Source organism: Taeniopygia guttata, chromosome Z (genome assembly GCF_048771995.1).
Source record: "Taeniopygia guttata chromosome Z, bTaeGut7.mat, whole genome shotgun sequence".
Lineage (NCBI taxonomy): Eukaryota > Metazoa > Chordata > Aves > Passeriformes > Estrildidae > Taeniopygia > Taeniopygia guttata.
In genome coordinates, this window is record NC_133063.1 from 38,921,347 (window position 1) to 38,946,217 (window position 24,871).

Here is a 24,871-nt window from a genome sequence, read left to right on the forward strand (position 1 = left end):
GGTATCTTTAAAAAGGGTCTTGCTTCTCCCAGGTGAGCATGCTATGGTAAATACCTTCCATATCTGTAGGAAATAATTTCTGGTTTTAATTATAAAATTAGTTTTAAAAAATACTCTTATATGGACAACCTTGTGTGCCCAAGGGGCCAGAGAAACACAAAGGACATCAAAAGAAAATTATTCACCTTCCCTTTCCTGTTCCTCTTCTCTTAAAAAGAGGACCCCATCACTACAATCTCAAAAATACCTTGTGCATTTTATCACAAGGCTCCAAAACTATGGCCTGTCATTTACAGTGACAATCTCAGGCAAGATGGTGATAACCATGCTCTTAGTGCCTTCTCTCAGTGATGTCAGCAGAAACTTCTCTATGCCCTTAGTCCTTGTGGAAGGAGACCTGTGATCTGTTGTCAGCACATCTGGCTCTTCTACTCACATATTAAGTAGAATATGTGTGCCCTGTGCTGGGTAAGACCATTTGGTAATAAAAACATATTAATGCTGATCCAGATCTCCTGGAAATCACGAGAATGCTCATAAAAACTGTGATAAAGCAGTAAGACTCTTCAGCAACTAAATGGATGAAATCACCAAGAGAAGACAGTATAGCTGTGATATGAAAACTGGCAGTTTACTACCCAAGGCTTATAAAATTACTATTCCTAGAGGGTTTTCCTTTTTGGCTGTTAAGGTGACAGATTTAAAGGTGAGCAGAGGTGGGCATCATATCCTTGTAGCTGTATAGATATAAAAATATGAACTTTCTCACTCCTGTAGGTGGATATTAAATCCTACTTCATTATATCCAAGTACTACCAAACCCAAGGATTTAAAAATGAAAATGCTATATAATGCCATAGCTACAATATTTTATAAACCCTAATTTTATTGACTCAGCTGTCAAAAATAGAAATACATTAATTAATGGTGGAGACTATTGGACCAATGTTCAAAATGCAAATTATCAAAATAAAATCACTCCAGTTTAGTGAAAGGCATAGGTTTACACCATATTAAAAATGAAAGATTTCTCTGTCTAATGTTACCCTCTAGATAACGTCACTTTATGCATTGATCCCTGCCTGCACCTCAAAGCTTTCACTTGAACAGCAGTACACTCTGCAGACACATCTGAGATTAACCCTTCAAGCAATAAGGAAATTAGGACATCATGATGTCCCTAGATATTTTGCTTGAAACTTAATAAAAGGTTAAGAAGAAAATTAAACATTTCTCCTGTATATTGGCTGTGCTTCTCCTCCCTAGGTTATTTCTACATGGTTTGATTTCATTCATACAATTGAGGTGCATGCACTTCATCTCCAGCAACTGTTCCAAGCAGTTTTATGAGGAAATGGTTACCTAGTTTCCATAACAGCCCTCAAAACCTTTCACTGAAATATAATAAGCATAAATGGCAATCCATCTCCCAATACCAAAGATGTTCTCAGACTGATCACAGGGACCAGTATTTGGGAGATGATGATTGTATTTCCAGGCTGCCCTTCACAATGACAAGCTTGTGAAGCAAACGGGCAGTTATCAGACATGTACAGAAAAGTAGACTGAAAATAATCAGCTCTACTTGCAGAAGTAAAATTAGGATTTGAGGGATCGTTTCCAAAGTGGTTAAGAAGAGTATGTGATTGAGGAAAATAGATTATATGTCTAAATTAGTTGTCCTTTCACCAAGACAGTGTTATTGAGGGATGTGCCCTCCTCAGACACTAGCCTTGGCTAGCTTTTTCCCTGCAAGGAGCACTAATGTCTCTGGGCACTTGCCCAGTATTACTGGTGAGGTAGGTCCCAGACACTGGATCAACCCTATGTCTGCTCAGAAAGTAAACTTAAACTGTATTACATAGACAGCAAGGCCTGCTCTTAAACATCCTCCACATGCCTTAGTAAAGCCCCTTGCTGGCTTAAAATGTGACCTCAGTGTGAACTGTAAATTTTGGTAGTTACAGTTTAATAATTTTAAAGAGGGACCAGAAACAGTGGGTTGCAGGATATGGGGAGAGTTTGCATCCCAGCCTGGTGGAGATGGAGCAGGTAAATTCCCAGGGCCAGGGTGAGGAATCACAGACCCACCAAAGCAGGCAATATTCCCCCTTCTGCATCACTGGGGAAAAAGTATTAAATATAGGTTATAAACCAATCCCTAAACACCTCATCCAGGAATGGTCAACTGGATAACATGCCAACAGGTTTAACTTCCTCAATTTTACAATGAGTTTCTTCTAAATTAAGTTAATTCAACGTATTTTGAGAAATGCTAATCTTTTTATATGTGTATAATGCAGGAATGATAAAAACTGTCTTAGGAAGTATAAGTATATTACGTCAATGTATTTCTGACTGTAAAAATTAGTCTATTTAATATATTGTATTCCTTTTTAACTCTGACACCCCAAAACCTTCCCCCTGATTGTTTTGAGACGTGGCTCCTTCTTACATAGCTTACTACATTTTCCCCAGCCTCTTCTCTTTTTACTGAATGTTATTTTTTGCTTTTAAAAGGACAAAGGCTAATGATCACATTTTTAAATTATTGCCCCATGTTCTTAAAAGTGAGAAATTTTGTTTCTCTGTAGAGCTCCGCACAGAAAGTTTGCAGCAAATTATGAAACCTAGATTATAATTGGCTTTTCCCACAAACACTCCTTTGGGAAAGATTGCTGCTATCTTTACAAGTCTGTGCTGATTTTGGATAAACGTTCCCCAGTTCACAACTCCTCATATAAATCATGCAATATGCAGACAGCTTGCACAATTTTACCAGAGCTAAGCAGGAATATTTTCCAAAAAATTATATTGGATTTAAATAAGTTACTTTCTGGAAGACAAGTATTTTTCAGAGACCTATTCATTGCAAGAAAGCCCACCTTTAGATCCTCTTGCTGCTGTCAAGTTTAGACAGTGATAAATCTGTGTACTTATAAATCAGTCTCAATAAAGGAAAATGAACTCAGACTTTTGCCTCCCTTGTGGGCACCTTCATTTGAAATTCTTTCTGGAAATTGCATTAGTTTTCATATGAGAAGGTCCCTATAATTTGCCTAATTACCATCCTGACAGTTTTACATGGAGCTTATATGCAGAAAATGAAAGGAATGATGAGGGAAATTCATGAAAGAGTTTTTATTTCCCATGACAGAAATATCATCTCCCGCTGATTTGCATGTTAACATTACACATCAACCTCCAAATCTTATTGGTGGAAATATATCCACTCTCATCTATTCCCATGAAAACAGAAAACTAGAATTGGCATTTGTACATCTAGTTCCAGCAAAGCAGTTCCAAAAAGAGTGAATTTGGGTCAGGCTAAGATATTGCCTGTCACAGAAAAATTCAGCCTTCTTAAATCATGGTTAAAAGAGAAACATGATTGCATTTCTGAATCTTAAAAAAAACAAAAAATAAAAAAACAAACAAACAAACACACAAACACACAAAAAACAAAAACAAACAAAAACAAACAAAAACAAACAAACAAACAAAAAAAAAAACCCAGGACACTCTAGGATTTACAGGCAGATAATTGCCTTTTTTGGACATGTCTCAGTCAGAGCCTGAGACACAGAAACAATTGGGTCTTGCTAATAAGTTGTTGCCACATCCAGGTGGCCATTCCTTAACCAGATTTGTAAGAGTGCTTTTCGATATGCAACCATTGTCAGTATTCGAATTTTCAATAAGGCTGATGCTTTGTAAAGCTGTAGGACATTCTGAGGCTCTTATGCACAAGACTAATGAATAGCATCCTGAATAATCACAAGTTACTTGTGATTATCCAGTCACCCCCATCTTAATTTCTCCCTCTTTAAAACCCACAGTACACTCATCCACACATGAAGTGTTTGAGCACTTCCATTGAAGAAGAAAGTGCAAGTGCACAGGTCTGTACTACTGATCCCTTGATACTCATTGATAGCACATTTGCAAATCTATAAACAATTGATTCAGTTACAGTATCAAGGCTAATGGGCTGTTTTCATTACAGTTCTTAATCTAGTAACAGACAAACATCTTGTATGATCCAGGACCAGAAATGGCATGGAGTCTTCTTCAATAAACATTATCCATTTTATTTTATATGGCTGGAAGATGCACAGAAATTAAGAACTTAAAAGTCTATATTCTGGGCTATAAAAGAAAAAGGAATAGTATGAAGGGCCATGTAACAACACGTAGTTGAAATTATTTGGCATCTCAACTTCTGTGCTGTCTCATGTTTTCTGTTTAAAGTACTGTGTATGTCATTTTAACACTATAATTTTTATAGGTCCACCAAGACACAATGGAAGAATTTGCCTCCACATATAATACAAAGTGAAGATTTTAGCTATACAGTCAACAGTTTTCAGATTTCCTGAAATTTTTTTGTGCTTAACTATAAAATTTATTCAAATACATATATTTTTACAGGGAATATGATACATGTTCTATCTAATATTTTACTCTTTTCTGTAACAGAAATTTACAGTCAGTTCTTTTAAACATAGAGTATGTTTTTAATAGGAAAAGGATTACAGATACCTTCTATTTCTATACAGCACTAGCAACATGCAGAATCTCAAACTGAAATTTTCAAACCAACTCAACGGTAATACTTTAAGCATAATATACTTCATTTACATTCTCCCTTGAGGGAGTTAGCAACACAAATACCATCTTAATTAATTCATAAAAGATAGATATAGTGTTATAAGTAAATGTGTCTGCAAAGTGTCATTTGAGAAAATATAGGCAAGTGTCATTACTCAGAGCCACCTATTGTGCTAGAGAATAACTCAAAGAAACTACAAGCTTGACTCATATACAGTATCACATAATTGCTGTTGTTACTGCACTTACAGTGGGAGCATGGAAAGTGCTGATGTCAGTTTATATTCAGTACCAAAATTGTTCCAAAGAGAGCCTAAAATAGACTTAATGAATACTTTCAGTAAACTGTATCTGTTTTATATCTAAATAAACGCGTAAAAGGAAGGTAATTTAACTGTAATCCGTACCATGACTATTTTCTCTGAAAATAGTAATACATATGTACTGTTTGACTTCTTGTCTCAATAATTAATCGTAACATCATCATTAGTTTTGTATGTAGTTTACCACATATTGTTGGGTCACATCCAGAGTACAAAGTGAACTTTTGCTATGATGAGTTGAAGTAAGGCAGATACCACATAAATAATATTCTGAGAAATACAAAGAAGCAAGTTATCAGGCTACAAAAGCTACCTTGTGCAAAGCAGCAATGTTTCTTTAGTTCTAGTCAAGTTCTGACTGCCTTGCAATAATAAGCAGCACACAACCATCAGTGTATCCATCCAGCCATTCTATAGGCATAGCATATAAAAAGATTAGTGTGATTATTTGCCATTTTTCCACTTCACTCTTCAAAGCTTCACTTTCCTTTAAAGATCAGCCAGTTTCATTGGATATTAATAACACTGGTATTTTATGCTAAATGAAGCTTCTTTTCCTGTTCCCCATCTCTGCTCAGAAATCTTGACAAAGTGGCACATATCAGGAGCAGCTATGTTCATTTAGATTGGGATGTTCAAATCTCAAGTGAACCTTCACAAACAAGTCTCAGTTGAGCTTTCATGAATAAACCTTTTTTCTACATATGTTCAGCACACAAGTGCTGTTCATTATAATTTACCTGTATTCAATAATTTCTGTTTGGTATTCATTACTGCGCAGCATTCCCTAGAAAAAGGCCTGGAGTCTGCAGAATCTCACCAAACGCCTACCACAACACATTTCTGGTGCTACAAAATGCTTTTCTAAGTTTATTCACTGAAAACCTAGTTAAAATAAAAGCACTAAAATTTCAGCTTTCTGAAGAAATTAGCATTTCACAAGACAGAGAAAGGCTTGTTCAGTGATACAAATTAGCTGATGGGAACTAGGCATCTTCAGGCAAATATCCTCTTATGGGAATTTCTGTTTCAGGCTCCTACAAGAAATAAAGCTGGCAGGTCCTGTAGCCATTGTTAGGAAAAGGCTTCTGTGGACACAGCAGACTTCTCAAGGAAGCAGAAACATTTCTGATGAAGAGGGGAAGAGAATAGAATTGTAGCATTACAGAAGAGTTTGAGTTGGAAGGAACTTTTAAAGGTCATTTTGTCAAAAACCCTTGCAGTGAGCAGGGATATCTTCAGCTTGATCATGTTGCTCCAAGCACTGTCCAAGCTGTTTGAATGTGTTCAGGAATGGATCTAGTACCTCTCTGGGAAACCAGCTCCAGTGCTTTACCACATTTATCATTTAAAAAAATAGTTTAAATTAATATAAATTTACTACCCATTGTTCTATCACTACAGGCCAGAAAGTCTGTCTCCATCTTTCTTGTAAGCTGCCTTTGAAAGGCAGAAATAAGTTCTCCCTAGAGCCTTCTCTTCCAAACTAACATGCTCTCTGAGGCAGGAGGGAGCATGCCCCAGAGGCATCAGTTTCCCCTTTTCTATACTGCCTGCACCAATCTGATAAGTCTGATCTTTTGAATGTGCCCACGAAAAAATGGAGCTCCTGTTGCAGCACAATGACATTTTAATGAGCTGGTTTAAAGTCGTTTTTATTATAAACGCATGGGAGGATAAATCTTTCGGCTTTATCATAAATCCACACAGTTCAAGGGGAAAAAGGTGACTCTCCCACCAGTGCCTCTGTACACCATACTGAGCCTTACCCTCTGATCTGCCTGCAAAGTGAATTGCGCTGGTGCTACCATTAGAGAAAACATTGCTAGCAAGTCCTGTCGCAGCAGGATCAAGTGCCTGTTACAGATCTCCTACCAGGTAGGTATTAATCATTCAAGCACAACTACCTACAACAGACTTTTAAATGGGTGTGGGAAAAGCTGCTTCACTAAACTACAAATTGAGCAGAAGAGAAGAACAACCTACTGGTAATTGGTTGTAACTAATTAAGTAACCTGAACAGAGAGGCTACTAATGATAGTCAGTTACTAAATAGCTACAACTGTTAATTGGAAACATTTCTGGAGACTTTTGACATGATCTCTGGCAGGCTATATGCAAAGGCACCTGTATGAATAAATTAATTGAAGCTTTGCCATGTCCAGAAAGAAAATGGATAGGAAAAATGCAGTGCAGCTTAAAAATGAAAAGGTGATTATCAGGACTAAATTAATCCTTCTAAAAGCAGACAAAAGACTTGATCAGCAGAAATGTAACAAAATGCGAGCAAGTGTTAGAGCACTTAAGACTGTCCCTTTTAGTTAAAGGTGCCTTAAGAATGATAAGTGAATCACCTTCAGTTACCAGTTATGGTCCTCTACAGCTATCTCCAATAGCAAAATAGTGGTTCAAGCTCTATACACCTACCAACAATTCACAGGGGGGAAAAATACATAATATTAAAAATAATTTTTTAATAGACAAATTCTGTTTGAAATAAAGAAAAACAAAATTAAAAATTAGATACAATGATAACTCTATCTGTTTTCTCCTGGGTGTCTTTTTGTATTCATTAGACCTGCTACCAACATGCATCTAAATCTGATTTCTGATACAACAATAGCAAGAGATTTAGTGCAATGGACATGGGTCCTAGCCCAATTGTCTGTCAGACTAAATCTTTTTGCAGCAGGAGCTATAATATACAAACATCCTTAGAAAGAGTCACCTTTAAAAAGAGTCAAAATCTTATCTGCTTTCAATATTTCGTATACTCATTATTTGATACAACACCAGTCTTTTCCGTACCGATTTTTTTATCTCTCAGGTATTCTGGAAATGCATGAATTTCTGTTTGATCTTGCTGCTTTAACAGATTGTGTTTTCTGCAACATTTCATTCAGTTGACCATGACTACATTATTTAGCTCAGATAGTTACATTCTTCTAACTTGGCTTATCTAGTGCCTCAGTATCAATGTAAACAGCAAACCAAGTTAAAATTTAATTACAACTCAGATTCAAAACATGTCATTGTAACTTTCAACATAGAAGATATTCTAGCTTATGTTTCACAGTATATAGTCTAATCTGTCACATAATAATAGAGAGAAATTTATGGAGGACACAGCATTGCAGACCTTATTAGCCAAGGAAAAAAGGTGCTAAATGTAATTGGCCAGATGTAGTCTCTTGACATTCTCTTGGAGGACTGAATTATCTGACATGAAGCAGTCTAAAGCCAAAAACAAAATATGAGAGTGTGTTAATTTTGTTTTATTCCTTTCTTGCTTCTTGTCAACTGAGCATGGTTCACACTGTACCTGATATATTGGTTGGATATTTACACTAACATTAGGGTCCTGAAGCAGTTCGTGTTTCTGAATTGCTCAGAAACCTAACAGTTCACATTTCAACTAACACCCTAACTTCAAATAACCATTATTTTGAACTTCTGCCAAAACCCCTAAAGTTTTACTATTAGACAGCCACTGATTCTCCTATTACTTCCTTATCTCCTAAAGCATATGATATTTTATTTTAGTATTCCCATTACATGTAAATATATGGTCAACTATGATCTTCTCTGAGGTTGCACAACTCTGGCAAAGTTACAGGTGCTATTGCTCTTTCTATATCTAATAATAATAGCCTCCAACTCTTTAAAGGTTTGCATGGTTTTCATAGATCCTTTTATGCAATTTGTTGATGCCAAATGTTTCCCCTCTCAGGTAAAGAGCTTTTATTCTCCATCATTCAGGAAGAATTTCTTCAATAAAAGCATGGTCAGGCATTGGAATGGACTGCCCAGTGAAGTGGTGGAATCACTCCTGGAGGAGTTTGAGGAATGACTGGATATGACACTATGTGCTATGGTCTAGATGTCAAGGTGGGTTTTGGCCAAAGGTTGGACTCAATGACCTTGAGGGTCTTTTCCAACCATAATGATTCCATAAATCTATGATTTGAAGAAGTAAGGGGTCGTGACGTGAGATATAATGCAAATTTGATATAATGCAAATTTACCTTTGTCACATGCAGACTGTCTACTGCAATCCAGAGTGTTGTCCTGAGGATCAGAATTAGCAGATTCCAAGCAAATAACATAAACTCTTTTCCATGTAGTGTAAAGACAATACAGCTCTGGGCTTAACTTTGACAGATAAAGTAACTTTTCCTTCAAGAAAGCATGTTTTATAGTCTCTCTCTGAGCCTTGATAATGCCATTTGAACTAGCAGGAGCAAGGTTTGGGATTGGTCCTTTAGAACTCCTATCCAGCACAGCAATCAGGAATTACTAGTGAGACAGAAGAGCTGGATTATTTGGCACGGACAAGGCCTTGTGCTGATGCCTGGAGACTCACAGGACTTCTTGTGGCTAAGCAGAGCTGGGAGGTTACTGCACCACCTGGCACATCCAGCCAGGCTACCTCAAAAGGCACAGCCTAAACAGCAGAAAGATGAGGGATGAGACACCCACACCAGCCTAACCTTTGACTTCCAGCAGCTCCACACCATCCTCAGCAAAGCTGCTGAGGACAGACATTACCACTCACTGTGCACCAGCAAGTCTATTCTGTAAATCATCTAAACATAGGCAATAACACAAAAAATTGCCCTGTGAGAACCCAGGAACTGATTTTTTGATTGTTGTAGCTGACAGTTTGAGCTGAAATATACAGAGAATGTGCTCTGATTGAACCCCGCTCTGCCATTAGGCTCTAGCAGCTTGGGCTATTGGCCCTTGCCTATATCCAGTTATTTGTCTTGGCCTATAGTAGTGCCTGCTTTCAAATACTTTTTTTTTCTTTTCACAAGGTGATCAATGATGGGTTCCCATTTACTAAACTAGCTTATTACTATTATAATGATAGGAATCTGGTGTCTTTGGCTACATCTGTACCTGTAACCTAAAGAGGAACAAGGAATAGGCTCTAGGGATTGCACATGTACATTGATATTGTTCAACTATTACAACATTATCTGACACTTTTTTTTTTCTGTTGGCAAACACCCTCTACCTGGAAAAGTTTAAGCATCATTTTGGGAAGAAGCAATTCCAAAACATAGTAAAGGGACAAAGAAAAGAGTGTTTAAAGATGTGAACATGAGTTTTATCCTGGTTAAATTCAAATTAAAAACTGACATTTTTAAAATAATTATCCCTTCAAATTAAACAAAAACTCGCAAGAGGCTGAACTGACACAGACTCTCACAAGTTTATCTGGCAACATAAGCATTAAATTCCTGACGTTAAAAAACAGATCAAAAGACTAGAAACACTTCTTAGTAACCCCCTATTAAGGTGTGTGTTTATTCCAATAAAAATTATCCAAGTTCTCAGTGTTTCAGGCAGCCATTTCACACTGTTCCCAGATTTACAGATCAAAATTACTCTCTTCAATACTCAAATTAATAATTGAAGAAAACAATTTTTCTTCTACAGTTTCTTTTATTTATAGTACATTACCAAGACCTTACTATCTTCATTCCATGAATGGAAAATGTAGGAAAAGAGAAATATCATCATATCCTTTGCCTTCTCTAGGAGCTGGTAATTTTTCACTTCTTTGACTACTAATTCCCTTTTTTGTGGGTGTAACTTCCTGCCTCTTGAGCAACCAGTGTTGTTAAACAGGAAATTACTTTTCCTGGTTTTTATCTCCAAGTTTTCATGTCTCCCTAAGCACTGAGAAAGGCTTAGTTCGGCTCTAAGTTTATATGCATTTTCCAGTTACATAAGCCAAAGTATACCCCTCTTAACAAACCTCTCTTCTGGCCTTAGCTCAGCAGTGCTACCAGCCTAACAGAAAGCCTAGTCAACACCAGAATGTGCAGATACCAGCGCTGAAGATAGGGCTAGACAAAACACCAACACCCATGATGATCCTTGGCACAGAACCCAGACACTGGGACTGAACCCAGATTTGCTGAAGGCCACAGAAGATTTCATATTGTCAAGAATCCAGCCCAGATTACAGTCTGCAGTCTTAACCTCAGGGATATGTGTTGTTCAGTAGTGAAAGATGAGAATAACCCCTTATCACTCATGAATCTTTGCAGAGTTTTTATCAGTACACTTTTGTGAAGTGTTGTGTCAGACATGTGAGAGAGCTTGATCTATTCCTTCTGCAGCCAAGTAGAAACACTTTGGCTCACATTAGAAAGCTCATTTTTAAAACAACTGACCAGAGGCACAGTAACTGCATCAGGTAAGGCTGTAACAGTTGGAAGGCCAGATAAATGTGAGCAAATTTTTGCAAGATTTTTGCTTCATTTTTGCTTTTTCTTTTTGAGTCATACTTCCCAGCTGTCTTGCTGACACCCAGCAGAGTGTAAGAATGGGTTTTAGCAGCATGGAACAAAGAGTAAGAAAATCAATACTGACCCTGTAAAGATTCACAGTTGCAGCCTCTGAGCATATAATTGTACTTACCAGTAATATCTATCTGGCTCATAATCTTGAAAAGTCCATTCTTAGAGATTTTCTAGATCTGTTTTAAGATGTACTTAATAATGATGCAGAACAACCTCATCATTGATCTCCTCCTCGCCCTGTTCCTTTCTGTTCAAACAGCTATACAGATGAAAGTAGTTTAACTGCTATTCAGATCAGGTGGGGAGAAAAGTTTAACTTTACTTTCCATATCCAGTAGTACAGGGCACCTTTTGCATTCCTTTACCTTATATTTGAATATACTCAGTTACCCATCCTGTCCCATGATCAGCCATACTCCTCAGGCCTTGTTTACTTCATAGGAGAGCACTGCTTTTAGATTCCGGAAATGAACTAGCATACAAAAAAGTCAATAAAAGTTTTGGAAGTCATCTTCCTAAGGGCCTCAAGCTATGTTTTGCCTAGGTTCTTGACCTCAGCGATCACAAGCAATTATGTTTGAAAGATGTATCCAGCGCTAAAATCTCACAGAGCACAACATCTCAGTTATACATAAGCATCTGTTATACATAAGTTTGTCAAGACTGATGGCCAAAAAATTAAAGAAGGCAATTAAAATTAATAGAAGGTGACACTCCATACATGACTACCAGAGGAAACACAGATCTCTCCCAGGACACTACTTGCAGCAGCAAAATCAAGGAAAGAGACATTTTTGTCACTACCACCAACTTAGTGCTCCTGATAGGCCTACAGACCCTGCAATCAGCACATCTGCAAGGTGCCTAGAAAGCTATGGATCACAAGTCTAGCAAGAACAGACACCCCAAACATATTTCACACAAGGACAAATAGACAATGAGCAGCAATTTGATGTAAGATTTATGAAGGATGATGTAAGCATGAACCTGAACCAAAGGATTGTTTCTTAATAACTGATGATTTGTAAAGGATATAAAAGCAATATGCAAAAGTAAGCTTGATGTGTCCTATCAAAAGCAACCACAAAAATCTGATGAGGACTTTACAGTAAGTGCTCCTTGTGCTCACTGTCCAGACCACATGGACTAAATTTATGAGTTTCTGAGTGTTGGAGAGTGAAATTATAAAATTTACTTACTTAAAGACTGTGTAAATAAATATAATATTACCCTTTGAAAAGATATTGCATTGAACTTAGTTCATTTCTCTGCAAGTGAGAGTAAGCCTGTGATCCTTCTACAAGTGGGTTTGAAAATGCAGAGCAAGAACGCTGGAGAAAAATGGCTCCAGAGCCTGCTCCTTATAAACAGAGAAGAGCTCCTTATACACAGAGAAGAATAGTATCGACTTATCTCCATCCCTATGGGGGTTCAGTTCCAAAGGAGCTGAACCAAAGAACAGGTCCTGAGGGACCTCACAAGTTTTCTCTGCAGCCAGCTCTTAAATTTCATGAAGGCAACCTGGCTCCTTTAATCTGCTCTGCTACATAAGGAAAAATATTGGAACACAAAATACGTGGTCGAAATTCTCTTTGGTAATCTTTTCTTGCCTACAGAGGAAATATGCAGTGGTGAGACCTGTACTTGCTTATCACCTGGTAACAATCGCAACAGAATATCCCCTGCATCATCCAGCTTTGACACTGCTAGCCTGGGGGGACTTTTGTTAATGATAGTAATGAATCTGAGATTAATTGACATACATTACATCTTAACTGATTCTGGGAATATATTTTGCCAGAGACAGTCCCATTAAGTTTTGCACTGAAATGAATTTAGAATGTGCACATTTACTGTGTAGGCTACAATTATTCTGTATGCATCATTGTGCATAGTTAAAGAATGATGTTTAGAAATCAAAAATATTATTTTTCCTCCAAGGTATCTCCAGGAGTATTTTTATACTGACAGAGGTGGACTATTCTAGACAGGGTAGAACCAATCTGGGTAAAATACTCCTCAATTCTGTTTTTTTCTGTCAAGTTGCAACTAAAATGCCTCACAAATATCCATGCAACCTGAGGTAATAATCATACTCAATGTCAGTAACTTAATAAAAGCAAGCCTCTGCTGATGCCCTTATCATTTATGTTGTGGAAGAAAGGCTGGAAGAGGCTGTATTTAGCTGTTTTGTGCATAAAAACATCAGTTCTAGAAATAAAAAGTGATAGATGAGTCTTTGGTTTCTGCATCTGACATATGTATACCCACTGGAACTTCCAAAGACAGTAGTCTTTGTTTAGTTTAGTTCTAGCATGTTTCTGTTTGCACTGGATTACCATGGTTATGTTTAGAGACTGACACTATGAGACCACAGTTTATCAATTTTGGCCTCTCTGCACTGCAGCTATCACTTGAAATAGACTAACAATCCCCAAAATTCACCTCAGGATATAGAGCAGTAATGCAAGGAGCAAAAATGCCAGAAGCAGACTCAAAGATGAAACTCTTTAGTAGAGTTTCAGGGGAAGTCTAGATCAAAAGAAAAATATATTTTAAAAAAATTAATTAAAAAAAAAAAAAAAAAAAAGGAGGGTGGGGGAAGGGAAAGGAAGAAATTCTTGGGGATAGTTGTACAGCATTGGAAAATGTCTTTTAACAGCTGCAAATACAAATAAACAAATGAGGAAATAAAATGGGTTTGTGTGATAATCAATCCTTCATATTTTCCAGATATTTTACAGAACAGAAGTCCACACCTCCATCTGCATCAGATAAATGTGCTCTTTATCAATACTCACCACATCTATCCTATTGAAAGTCCTTAAGCTTAAGAGAATCTCCAATCTCTTTGAGGACTTACGGGTTTCACAGGAAAGGCAGGCATGAAAACAAAAGTGAAGTTTGCTGTGCTCCATGTTTTTTCTTTGTAGGTTGTTGCCCAAGGTTTTGGGCGTTCTTAAGTTCTTGTATGGCCTGAGGTTCCTTCTCACCAGCCCCTCAGAGGGTGCTGGGCTTCCCCTCTCTCTTGGTCTCAGTGATGCTTTGCAGACTATTTACTTGCCTACAGGTTGGCCGCAGCTAGCCTTAGCTCTGGCCAGGCTTTCACTCTTGGGCACAGGCTGTGACTCAGGCTATATATCCTCCATCTATGCCTGCATGTACTTCCCGGGGCTGCTACCCAGATCTTACTGCGAAATAACTGGCCCTATGCTTACAATCCTTGGCAGGAGCAGGCACCGGGGAGGGAGGTAGCCCTGGCTGCACACAGTAACTCAACAGCACCTCAGACCAGAGGGTTGTTCATTACCACTACTTACTCAGAAAGAAATATAAATTCCGGAGATTAAGAGGGTGGGATTTTTCTTCCTAAGAAATAATTCCTTTGTTAAGAGATTTTATGGTGATGTGTAGCCTGTTATTAGGACCTGTGTCATAGCCCTGTGCAGCTAAAGGTAAAATACCTTTCTAGGCTTGTACATCCCTATGCTGTGTGTGCCTCTATGAGAAGACAATCTGTTGAAACCAGCTTCCCTTGGAAAGTTTTGTGTTACAGTTCAGCACCACAAGAACACCCCAACAATCTCTCATGTAACTTGCTTCTCACAAAGTCCCTTTCTTCCAGCCCACAGAAACTCAAATCTAATCCAATCTGCAGGGCTGGATTCCTCAGCTCAGACTGAAGGGACTCTGGTTTCAAGTTCATTTGACTCTCCAGTGATGTCTTCACCAATTATCGCTGTGAGAAAGTTGGATTACTTACAGGTCCCTCAAGTGTTTCTTCCATCTTGCCAGACCCTCCCCTCTGGACATACATCTCTACAAAATGAATCAAGCAACAGAGAAAGACAGCAGGACATGCACATGAAAAAGAAGACTGAAAAGGAGCTGGCTCCCTTCTCCTCTATGCACTCTCGCTGAAGGATACCATGGGTTTACCTGAAGGTACCTGAGGTTTACCTGCCAGCATAGCCAATGGGAGGATGTGAATTAAGTGAATATTTGGAGATGAACAAAATAATGACCAAAACTATGCGCCTATTCCTTATAAACTAAAGTATTTCATTATCACTGGTCCACTGAAGGCATACTGCCTTTATGTTAAAGATCAAAAATAATTTGTGACAGTTCAAAACAAACAAGCCTCAAGTCAAAAGACCGCTCTCTGCTGTCTGAGCCTGGAGGTGAATGGAAGTGTCTGCTCCAGCAGCACCACACAATTGTCTGCCCTATTCCATATTTGCCAGCAGCAGTTTCATCTCATTCATCCTGGTGGAAACGAACTGCTGCACGAACCAACAAGCAATTCTTTCACCCTTCCCTCATAGGAGAGATGCTCTATCCCTCTGATCCTCTTGGTGTCCCTCCTCTGGACTCACTCCACCTTCCTGTGCTGGGATCCCAGAGCTGGGTGCAGGGTTCCAGGTGGCCTCTCATCAGAGCAGAGCAGAGGGGCAGAATCCCCTCCCTCCCCTGCTGGCCACGCTGCTTTGGATGCAGCCCAGGACACGTTTGGCTCTCTGGGCTGGGAGTGCCCATGACTGGGTCATGTCCAGCCTCCCACCCACCAGCACCCCCCAGTCCTGCTCACAGGGCTGCTCTTGATCTGTTCATGCCCAGCCTGTGCTGATACTGGGGGTTGTCCTGACCCAGGTGCAGGACCTTGAACTTGGTCTTGTTAAACCTCATGGGGTTCCTATGGATCCCTTCTTGAGCTTGTGCAGGACTTGACTCTCAACCACAGGGAGACCTACCTGCCTCCACTTCAGCACCCATTATACATCAGCAGCTTGTACAAATCTCTGTCTGCAGATACACAGCTGTTTTGCAGAGAACACAGCAGAACCACGTGTACATTTTGCCAGCTCAGTAGCAGTAAAATCAAATTAACAACCGAGAAGGAACATTAATTTAGGTTTATCAGAATAAGACTTTTGCTGGAAGCCACAACAACCACCAGTTCAAATCCTTGTTTTAGCAGGTAAAATTCCTGCCTGAAGATATTGAGCTGTGTAAACCAGATTGGTTTTTTTTCCCTTTTAAAATGGTATTAAAGTAATTTCTCACTTTTCCCATAAAAATTATTAAATGTTATTGCTTGTCAATCTTATTTAAGATTTTTTTTAATTCTGTATTTACCCACCACATGTCTCTCCATCATTCTTTCGCTTGAGGTCTCAATTATTCTCAAGTACAGTATTAGGTCACTAACATTATTACTTATGTTCTAATAGCAGTACAGATAAGTTAAGTCTTACTTTCTTCTAATGGACATCTGAATGATCACATTAAATAAATAAATGCTTACCAAGGGCTCCTCTCTTCCTCACCTTTCTTGCTACTTGCACTACCTTATGAACATTTATGAGACCTGATGTGATATTAGATGTATTTTCACATTGAAAAAGAAAATAATGCAGGATGGAAAGAAGCTTGCTTATAGACTATATTAAAGAATATAATGGCCCTGTCCCTAGAGAAGCAGGAACTCTGCATCTTGCCCATGACACACATAAGATTTAAGAACTGCTGCCTTATACTGGAAATAGACAGGCAATTAATGATGGCCCATTTCTACAATGCATGTCCAAGCTCTTATCTGTGCTCCCGAATGCACCTAATGTGTGAAATGTTCTGTCATGTCACTTCTCTTTGGGTACTTCCTAGAAAGACTTCCTGACATTTTCTTTGGACACAAGGGACATATAACTTACCTCTTCTTCCTGACTGCATAGTGAGAAAAGCACAGGTGCCTAAAACAAAAATGTACCTTCAAAAATTATCTTTTCACAGACTTTCCCCAACACTGTTGAAGTGCAGAGAGCTGTGCTGTATATTATTACAGCTCTCTTCCTCTACTTCCATTCCCCCACTTTTTATTGGCTTCTAGTCTTTTCATTATAGGAGCCCGAAAAAGCCCAGCCTAGATCTAGCTGTGTTTTGCAGGATGGCATACAAATAACTTAGAGGAGACACTCTCAGCAGACACTTTCCACTCTCAGCATCTCAAAATTACACTGAAAATTTACAGAAAAAAGGGGAAATATCACCATCCTTTTATCAAAGAAGCTATCAGTCACAGGTAATGCAATTTGTGAAAGCGCTGAGGGCTGAACCTCAGGCAGAATTTCACCATCATGTTAAATGGGCATTGCCATAAACAGCTTTGCATCTGCCTTTAACCTGACTGCTTGGCTTGGTAGCCTTTCAGCCCTCCACCTCCTCAAGATAGAACAAACAACTGAAACACAGGATGTTCTACCTGAACATGAGAAAAAAGTGTACAGTGAGGATGACTGAGCACTAAAACAGGCTGCCTAGAGATCTTGTGGAGTCTCCTTCTCTGGAGATAGTCAAAAGCTGCCTGGACACAATCCTGAGTAACATGCTCTATGGAAGGGGAAGGGGAAGGGGAAGGGGAAGGGGAAGGGGAAGGGGAAGGGGAAGGGGAAGGGGAAGGGGAAGGGGAAGGGGAAGGGGAAGGGGAAGGGGAAGGGGAAGGGGAAGGGGAAGGGGAAGGGGAAGGGGAAGGGGAAGGGGAAGGGGAAGGGGAAGGGGAAGGGGAAGGGGAAGGGATAAAACAGAGAAGAGTTTTTTGAAACAAGTGTGTTGCCTGGTATCAGACATCACTTCAACCAAGAACCTCTCAGTGTGTCTTGGGCACCACAGAAGGATGTTACAACCAGCCCTGATCTTCACCTAAAGTCATTTAGGCTCACAGGTATCAAAGCAGCTCTGTTCCTTCTTCCAAAATGTAGTCCTCAGGATCATATAAAATAACTACTAAAGATATTATTTTGCATGCCTGGTGCAAAATTATGTTTCTGTCGTGGGTCTCATCACACTATATGTCAATGCAAGACATCTGCTGCTAGGCTCAAAGCCAAGTCCACAAGACTCAGTATGATACCAAATTTGTGAAAGATGCAATTATGGAGCTATAGCAATTTCATTTTCTGGATCCTGAATCCTTCTATGTCTTCAGAACCAGTGGGGACAATGGCTTTTTCTGGTAACATACCGCTTTGGAAAGGTGCCCATCCTGTATTGGCTGGCAGGAATTCTGAGTTTGCTCCTTTTCATTTCCTTTCTCTTTATCCCTACCACTTTCCCATTTAAAGCACAAAAACAATTCAGAATAAATAAGCAGAGTGTATGCTGTGCATGGAAAATATGGAGTGTCTTTGCCAAGCTCTAGGATGAAATCAGTAATTTATGCACTGAAAACTGGGTCAACAGTCCCTCACATCAGTGGACAGATATTTTTCCATCATCTTGAGTGGGCTTTGCAAATGATTAGTGAACATGTATATTGGGAGAAACAAGAACACTTCATGCCCCAGGTGCTACCCAAAACATCCTGCAGACTCCTGCTGAGGAGGTGGTTCAGGGACAAGCTTCATAGGTCAAAAGAATCATCTGAAATGCATGAGGATCCAGCACTTTGCTGAAATTGTATGCAAAAATTGCCAGTAGATTGTTATAATAATTATCTCTTTTTTTTTCCTTTTTTATTTTTTTTTCATTTTTATCCCTCCATTTTAGTAGCCTTCCCTCAGGATTTACTGTCATATAAACAAAATCACCTCTTTCTGTGACCTTATCCTTCCAATCCCTCTCCAACTGCTCACTTTAGTACCAATGTAATTATCTCCCCAAAATAAATAGACAAATAGTACAGAGAGGCATGCAGAGAAACCATTTTGAAGTCTTGTCTGAGCCTGTTAGTGTTCTGCAAAATACCTCTGAAATGAAAGACATTCAATAATACTGCAATTCAAAGAAGAAGAGATCAATCAAACTCCATAAATCTCTCCTTTCCTTCCTACTGTGCTCACATGCTTTTTGAGACAGGACACTCTGACTGGTGTGTTATAAGCCTTTGGCACTTGATTTATATGTCATCTTTTTTATAAACTAGTCCATTAGCAAAGCTGTAAGAAGGAGTTACTGGATTGCATGTTGAGGTTCATATAGACAGCCCAGGAGACAGACAGGACTCAAACATTAGGGGAAACAAGGCCATTCCAAAGACCAACAAAGTGGCTATAAAAGGGACCTAACCATAATCATGTCCTCTAATTTGTAAAATTATATCATTTCTGTCAGTTCAGAGCTCAAGAACACACATTTAGGAAAGAGAGATCCCAAAACTAAAGGGTTGGTAGAAACTGGAGTAATAATATGAGCTTACCACTTTAAAACACATATTAGTTCAGAGGCATGGGATGCTCTTCAGATGCTGCTTGAATAGTGGTTAATTTACAGACAAAGCTCAAACCAACATCTGCCGTCTGGGATGTTTAACTCTGCTGGGAACCTGAGAAACAAGAAAAGCCATGTTAGTCTCAACATGCCTCTATTACATTTTTCTTTTGAATCTTACTGCTATAACATCTGTAATCTGTGTCTCTGTCTTTTTTCTTTTCCTGTGAAAGATAGATAATAATACTGTTGACACCATGCTATCGTGATGTATTTTTATGATGACTTGAGAAGTGCAATTATTCTGTCTGAGAACAAAATTTTCAGTGTTACTGCTCCCCACCAAGATCTCGTGGTCCTCTTCCTTCATAACAGCAGTGGAAAGACTGTTGCTGTGCGAGACCAGCTCCGGGCAGATGCCTGTGGGCACGGCAAGGAGGGAAGGAGAGGGCCGCGACCGCTTTTCCCCTTCGGCTCTGGGAGGCTCAGTTCGAGCACGGGAACAGACGAAATGGTGACACGGGGCTCGGGTGCAAACATGTGTTTATTGTGGAGCGTGTTCCCAAGACCCCGGGGTACCGAGCGGGGCTTGGTTTTACCCCGTGCCGGGGGCGGGGGGGAACCTGAGCCGCGGCCAATGGGACGGGAGGCAGGGGACAGCGGTAGGGAAACCACGGGGACCGCAATGGGAAAGCCGCGGGGGTCACAGGGACGGCCTGCGTGGTGAGGGGAAAGGCGGGGGGGCGGGGGACAGGGGCCGGACCACATGGCGAGGGGGAGTGATAAGGGAACAAAGGGTCGGGACAAGGGACCGCAGTGGGAGAGGGAGTGATAAGGGTGCACAGGACAAAGGGGGAATGTGAGGGAAGGGGGGAAGGGGAATGGGGGGCGGGGGGGAGAAGAAGAGAAAATTACAAATCCTACAAAAGACCAGCCACAAGAAAAATGCATTTAATTTTGCTGTGCAAGTGAATTTCTAAACTGATTCTTTTATCCAGAAATGAAAAACAAACAGCTAAAAAGAGAAAATGCTCATCTTGCAATCTTAGGACAGCTTAGCAAAAGTACAATTTTATGGAAGTTGTTATTCTGCCTTTGGCCTTGGGCATATTTAGACCAATATCTTGCCCAATACAGATGAACGCTAAGAATCAAACTTCTAACATGAAACAAAAGATTTTCCAGAGATCACTTGAGCTAACAAAATGAATGTATCAAAAATGAATGTATCATAAATGAATGTATCAAAAATGAATATATCAAAAATGAATGTATCATGTTTGTAGAATCCTGTGTTGAATTTTAAGAAACCTCTGCACAAAAAAAGCATAGGAAAGAAAACAAAGATCTTTAAAGCTTCTTGCAAAAAGACAAATACCAGAAAAGACCAGGAATGCAAAGAATTCAGACAAGAAAGCCCTCTGTCTCCAAACATGTCAAGGATGATGGACTTATCCAGATAGGAGAGCAAAGGACCAAAAGCGCAAGCGCAGAGGAGAAGAGTTCAAAATTTCAATGCAGAGGAAGATGATGGTCTGAAGCTCAATGACCACCAGGGACCCCCATAAAAGCCCCCACAAAAAACCGCGCATGCCCAGAAGGGCGTGGACCTATTTAGCATGAGAAGCGAAGACAGGCGGAGCCAGGGGTTGAATATGCATAGAAAATTTGTGTAATGTATTGCATATGGAACATCTTTGTGAATAAAATTGGGGGGCAGACTTCAGCTCGAGGCACAAGATTTCGGAGAGTTATCTCGCTTGTGCCGGGCGCTGTCATACATACCCACTTCATAACTACATTGAGTTGTGGAGTCTATTTATTTATTCCACATATCGCTTCAAACATACAGTGTGATAAAATAATTTTCCACTAAGGAAAGGCCTTTTAACCCCATCCAGTTAAATTTAACTCACTTCCTAGACTTCAGAAATTTCTAAAGAGAAACTGCCAAAGATCATCAATATAACCACCAAAAAAAAGTCTAATTTTTCTAAGAACTTATATGTTTATGAACTCACAAGCTTTCATTTGTTAGTTATCTTTCAAAAGGAGACTATTTTTCTGTTCAATTTTAAATATATGGTGTTCAATACCATGGAACATCCCATATGTCCAGATTCCCTTGAGATAAGATGGGGAAACATGAGCAGTGAGAACATCGCCCACAGCACACTCCTGGAAAAGCTGGCAGCCCATGGCTTGGACAGGAGCACTTTTTGCTGGGTTAGGAACTGGCTGCATGGCCAGGCCCAGAGAGTGGTGGTGAACGGTGCTGCATCCAGCTGGGGGCTGGTCAGCAGTGGTGTCCCTCAGGGATCTGTGCTGGAGTCAGTCCTGTTCGATATTTTTGTTGATGAGATGGATGAGGGGATTGAGTCTTTCATTAGAAGATTTGCAGACAACACTAAGCTGGGGGTGTGTCGATCTGTTGGAAGGCAGGAGGGCTCTGCAGACAGACCTGGAATACTTGGATGGATGGGCAGAGTCTAACAGGATGAAGCTTAATAAGTCCAAATTCCAAGTCCTGCATTTTGGCCACAATAATCCCCTGCTATGCTATAGGCTGGGGACTGTGGCTGGACAGTGCCCAGGCAGAAAGGGACCCGGGGGTTCTGGTCGACAGCCAGCTGAAAATGAGCCAGCAGTGTGCTCTGGTGGCCAAGAAGGCCAAGGGCGTCCTGGCCTCTATCAGGAACAGAGTGGCCAGCAGGAGCAGGGAGGTCATTCTTCCCCTGTACTCAGCACTGGCGAGGCCACACCTTGAGTGCTGTGCCCAGTTCTGGGCCCCTCAGTTTGGGAAGGATGCTGAACGCCTGAGCGCGTCCAGAGGAGGCAATGAGGCTGGTGAGGGGCTTGGAACACAAAGCTGTGAGGAACGGCTGAGGGAGCTGGGGGTGTTTAGCCTGGAGAAAAGGAGACTCAGAGGTGACCTTATCACTCTCTACAACTCCCTGAAAGGCGGCTGTAGTCAGCTGGGGGGTGGTCTCTTTCTCCAGGCAGCAACTGACAGAACCAGAGGTCACAGTCTCAAGCCATGCCAAGGGAAATATAGGTTGGATATTAGGAAAAAGTTTTTTACAGAAAGGGTGATAAAGTATTGGAATGGTCTGCCTGGGGAGGTGGTGGAGACACCATTCCTGGATGTGTTTAGAAAACTAGATGTAGCCCTCAGTGCCATGGTTTAGTTGAGGTGTCAGGGAACAGGTTGGACTAGATGATCTTGAAGGTCACTTCCAACCTAGTTATTTTGTGCTTTCTGTGAAGTCTTATTTGTCTTCTCTTTCAGCTACACAGCTGTAGTCTCCAGATGGAAACTTGGGAGAGCAAGGATCCACCACCACCACCCTTTTTAACAGTTTGTAGCATCCCTAGATTAGGTGATCTGCAAAAAACCTATGATAAAGAGACTTTCCACAATACTTTAAGTTATGCTGTTTCAGAAGCTGCAGGTAAGGAGTCATCTCATGTGGTCTTTTACATCTTCTTCAAAAATCTTGCTAGAGAAACAAAATACTACAGCTTCACCCCTCAGTTAATTTCAGAACAACTCATATAAAATTATAAAAATAAAATGTATTCACACTGATCTACCTATTTAAACTTGAGTATTATATAAATCAATTAAAAAACAGCCCAATTTTAACCCTAGATCTTCAACTGGTCAGAGATAGATTAGCCTAGATAGATTTCCAAGAAACGTGAAATATAAAAATGATAATAATTCAAGAGGCTAATTGGACAACATGTGATGCAGCAATTTTTTTTGGTTTTTGCAATGTGGGTTCTAACAAAAGTGATAAAGCAGTGATGTTACATGCTCTGTAATGCCCATTTAACACTACCAGTAATTAATACTGTGTAAAAGTCTATCTAAAATATACACTTACACATTTTAGTGGGATGTAGTGAGTGACTTAACCCCTTTGAGGGTCTGGTGTACTGGTTGCAGAAACTGGTTTCCACTGTTCTGCAATAAATCAAAATTACTTCCTGGTCATAGGTTTGATCTTAAATAATGGATATATGAATCTGCTCTTTTCTTATCCCTACTTAATCCATAAATGGATCTGTTAGGGATGTGGCAACAAATTTCAGCTCTTTCCCCAGTAGAAGTTATAGATCCCTGGTGCTTTGCTGCATTTCTCAGAATCTTCAGACTCTGCATTCTACTGATATGCTGCTAGTGAATCAATGTTTCTTTGCTGGAAAAGAAATAAAGAAGTAAATTAATTAAACTTTTTCATTAATATTCTGCTTGTCTCCAAGAGAGAACAAATAAGGTGCAGGAGAGAAGACAGAAATAAATATAGTAGGGTTCTACAGCATTAGTAAAGCACTCTGTTTATCACAGCTGAAGAGACAAACACTGGCAGTGTCTCTAAACTGGGAAAATTTGAGAACGTAAAAAGTGCATCAGGATTGTATTTTGCTACTGTATTTTTTGTGGAAGATAATGCTCTGTGAAAACAGGAACCAAAAATTGTTTTCTTCTGTTCTTGTGGATTCACCGTGAGGAATTACTCATTAATCATGAAGGATACAGAACTGAGGCATTTTGTGAAACAGAGTCATCTGTTTTGTAAGAGTATGCTTTTGATGAAAGTCAGTTGCATTCAAATGGTGTTACAACATTTTGTATCAGTGGAGGATTTATTCCACTCTTTTTATACTTTTTTCTCTTTTTCCTTTTTATACTAATTTTCTTTTTTTTCCTCTTTTTTTTCTTTTCCTTTTCTTTTTTTTTTTAAGATTTTATTCAGCATCTTCCACCTGCACACCTGGTATTCTATCCATTCCATCCATTCACAGGTATTCCATCTGACATGGTTTGACACTGGCACAATGCCAGCGCCCCCATGAAAATACAACCCCGCAAATGATATGCTGTGAGATACCATCAGGAACAGAGCAGAGCAGGCTCAAGCTTAATAACAAAGGAGAAACTTTATTAAACTACTACTACCATAAAAGGGAAAAGAAAGAAAAAAAAACACTAAATCAAAAATTAAAACCTTTCAAAACATTCCTCCTCCCCCCCCCCCCCCATTCCAACAAACCACAGTGAGACAACTTGGACACCCAATCAGGTTCCCACCCTTCAGATAATCAATACTCAGTCCATTGAGGGAGAAAGGAGTCTCTCCTGTGCCATAGACCCCCCAAGAAACACAGCTCCTACTTCTTGCATTTCCATGTCACACATGGCACCGCCCGGAGAAAAATATTTACCATGGTGACACTCTCCTTTTCATGCACAGTGCTCTCACCACCAATGCATGGACAGACTGCTTATAGTATGAAGTAGGGACAAGTATTTCCTTTGCTTAATATGTAGAGCAAATCTGACAGGAAAGGCCTTCATCTCTCAGCCACAGACAAGTTGCAAATTGCATTCAGGATCCTTGCCTTAAA